General features: G+C 39.4%; 1 protein-coding gene across 7 annotated transcripts in view; it reads left to right on the forward strand.

Moving 5' to 3' along the window:
• NCK1 (NCK adaptor protein 1) overlaps window positions 1–3,735 on the forward strand; it is a 91,787-nt gene that overhangs the window by 84,519 nt on the left and 3,533 nt on the right. The window lies entirely within an intron of this gene.

Consider the following 3,735-nt stretch of genomic DNA (forward strand, 5'->3'; position numbering starts at 1 on the left):
TTTCTTTTTTTTTTTTTTTGAGACAGAGTCTTGCTCTGTCTCCCAGGCTGGAGTGCAGTGGTGCAGTCTCAGCTCACTACAACCTCCACCTCCCGGGTTCAAGCAATTCTTCTGCCTCAACCTCCCGAGTAGCTGGGACTACAGGTGCGTGCCACCACGCCCGGCTAATTTTTTTGTATTTTTAGTAGAGACAGGGTTTCACCATGTTGGCCAGGCTGGTCTCGATCTCCTGACCTTGTGATCCGCCCACCTCGGCCTCCCAAAGTGCTGGGATTACAGGTGTGAGCCACTGCTCCCAGCCTCTCTTCAGCATTTCTTAGCACAGGTCTGGTAGTGATGAATTCCTTTAGTTTTTGTTTATCTGGGAATGTCTTATGTTCTCCTTCATTTTTGAAGGACAGTTTTGCTAAATGTAGAATTCTTGGTTGGCTCCTCTGCTTTCAGCATCAGATTCTATCCCCTCCCCAGGGCTTATTATTTCTGCTTATTGTGAGTGGTTTTTGTTTGCATGTTTAGTGACTTTTCTAAGCTATTTTTATAAGGTCTATGGTTCTGGTCATGTGGGGCCACTGAAGTTGATTCCATTTGCTTGGTAATCAGCTAGTGTTTTTGACAGTTTCATTAAAACACCTGGAGCCAAAAGAAAAAAACAAAACAAAAAAAACCTCTCCCCATCTTTACAGATGGATTTATGTTGGGGCACTATTTGACCACTTAGTGATGCCATTTATAATTCTGCCTTAGCCTTTCTCTTACTGTTTGCTCAAGGCCTGAAGATCAGCCAGGGTGAAAGCTTAGGGTCTTCTTGGGTCTTTCCTGGGCCTTTCGTGAGTGTGCGTCCAGCCCTGGCCTTGTGCATGTCCTTCTTGATTGGCATACACACCCCTTATTACCCATGAATATCCTTTCCCATTCCCTTTCTGTCCAGGCTTTTCCATCTGTCTGTTTCTTGTCCCAGTTGTTGTCCCTTGCCCCAGGCTGCTGCATCAATTAAATGATTTTTGCAAAAACCACCCAGGAAGACTCCCTATACCTGGGAATGACGCAAGTCAGGCAAAGCCAAGGCAAGCCATTGCTCAGGTCCTTCAGGGAGCTGCCAGACAAGTTGAAACCCACAATCATAATTGTTTAAAAATGAGATCTGTATTGCTTCCTCTGGCATTAGGAGTGCAGGTTACTATCCACACACCCATCACTGACTTGGGGTGTGGGGGATAGTGGGCAGGCAACTTAGAATGCTGTAGCACTCTCTTTACCACAGAGCAGCAACTTCTTTCTTCACCAAGCCTTGCCCTAGATTTTATACGTTTGTTTTTTTTTTTTTTTTTTTTTTTTTTTTACTAGATTCCAGAATTCTGCAGAAGTTGAGTCTGACAGTATTTACCAGCTCATTAATTGCATTCATTGCTTTTTGCAGTGACAGTGCCATTTTTGGTGGTATCACCCCAAATGTAGGGATTTCTCAGAAGGTTATCATTAACCAGAAGTAAGAAAATTAGGAAGGAAGAAGTTGATTTATGGGTACAGACTGGACTATTTGTATTTGGACATGAATGTTGGGTTTGAGGTACTGATGGCACAATCTGTGGGTGTCTAGTGACAGTTAGAATTGTAGTGCCTGAATTCCAGAAAGGTCTTAGAGCTGCAAAGAGATCTGGGAACCTTCTGCACAGAAATTATAGAAAATGAAAGTGTATGATTTCCTCGGAATAGAGAGGAAGGTCAAGTATGGCATCTTGTGAAACACTTTCAGCTAAGAAATTCTTCATTCATTCAGCATGTTCGCTGACTGCTGAATAAATAATTTTGTTTTTCCTTTGTTCCTACTACTGATGTATGTACTGCTAAGCATTGGAGATAGAAAGGAATAAGATCTCGTTTTCTGCCCTCAGGAAGTTCACTCATATTGAGGAAGACAGACAAGTAAACAAGTACAATGCAATGTGATAATAACAAGGTTAGAGGAGCCCAGACAGAGGTAAACTAGAATATGTAAACAGGTCGGGAGGGAAAATAAGAAATTCAGGGAAGTCAAAGAAGGAGAAAACATAATGGAGAGAGTGGGCTGTGATCTTGGTTGCTGCATAGAGTTTGAGAAGGCTGAGGACTTTAAAAGTTACTGATTTGACAGTAAGGAGAGATGACATAATGTATTCATAAGAATGGTTTTAATTGAGTAGTTTTGTTAGAATGCTGGAGACAAAGGATCAGATAATAAAGAGTTGGGAGTGTGAGTAGTGAAAAAGTTGAGGGAAAAGGAAAAGACAACTTTTTTTTTTTTTTTTTTTTTTTTTTTTTTGAGACAGTCTCGCTCTGTCGCCAGGCTGGAGTGTAGTGGCATGATCTTGACTCACTGCAACCTCCACCTTCCAGGTTCAAGCAATTCTCCTGCGTAGCTGGGACTACAGGCGTGCACCACCACGCCCAGCTAAGTTTTGTATTTTTAGTAGAGACGGGGTTTCACCATGTTTGGCCAGGATGGTCTTGATCTCTTGACCTTGTGATCCGCCCGCCTCGGCCTCCCAAAATGCTGGGATTACTGGCATGAGCCACCACGCCCAGCTGGGAAAGACAACTTTTAAAAGAGTGGTATAAGTTTATTCTATGGGAAAATTGGACCAGTTAGAGAAAAAAAATAAATTAGCAAAATGTTACAGTTTAAAAGTTGTAGCAGAGTTAAAAATAACTTCATTTTGAATTAGAAAAGATTTGAGTGTGTTTTTAGATAATTGAAGGGACTGAATAGGAAGGAAAATAAGGATGTCGAGTCCCAAGAGAGTCCGGAAAGATAGTATTAAGATCCTAGAAGGATCAGGATTTGGAGACTTGAGTGAAGAGAGAGAGTGAGAATAATGAGAGTTTTGAGACAAAAGGAATTTGAGAAGTTTTACCTAGGGAGGCCTGTTTTCTAGGTAAAGTAGAACATAAAATCACACGCTAAGAAATGGGCAGCAGTGAAAATGCCTGACTGAAGTTGATGTAGCATACATTTGTATTGATAGTACCATTTGGTGATTTTCTCATTGCTTTCAACACATACGTATTTATTAAGCATTTACTGTGTACTAAGCACTGTACAAGATCCTTGGGATTCTATCTGTAAACAAACAAAACTCCCTGCCCTTGTGGTGGTTACATGTGACTGGGGTAAGGGGAGAAAAACAAATAAATAATATTTTAAAATAAACATATGAGGTAAATAACGCTACCTGGGTCTGGGAGCCAAGAAAGCAAATGGGAAGATTAGCCAGACATAACTGCAATTTTATATTGCATATCATATTATAATTTAAGATAGAAATAATTTTATTTTTATACAGCTCATTGTAGAATCTAGCTTGCTTTAAACTAAGACAAGAAGAGTATGGGTATGGTGGAGCCTTTGTGTACCTAGATTGTAGCTATGAAAGAAATCTATATTTACATTTAAGAGAGAATTCATCAATTTAGGACAACTTTATAATTATGTTATAAAGTTATTTCAGGGCCTTTGACAAGAGAAAAGATGGTGAACTGTCATATAATAACTGAAATTAAATATTTATTTGGTTAGAAAAAGATAATTTGCATCTTATTTCCAAAAAGATGATTTTTAACTACATAGAAATTTGTTATGTTTAAAGGCTTTAAAGATCTATATAGAGTTGAAGATCCCTTTTTAATAATGAATAAATTGGTTCTTTTGGTAATCATTTTTTTATATTCTCCTCTCATGGCCCTTTTTAATTTCAACAG

Source organism: Macaca thibetana, chromosome 2 (genome assembly GCF_024542745.1).
Source record: "Macaca thibetana thibetana isolate TM-01 chromosome 2, ASM2454274v1, whole genome shotgun sequence".
In the NCBI taxonomy this organism is placed as follows: Eukaryota; Metazoa; Chordata; class Mammalia; order Primates; family Cercopithecidae; genus Macaca; species Macaca thibetana.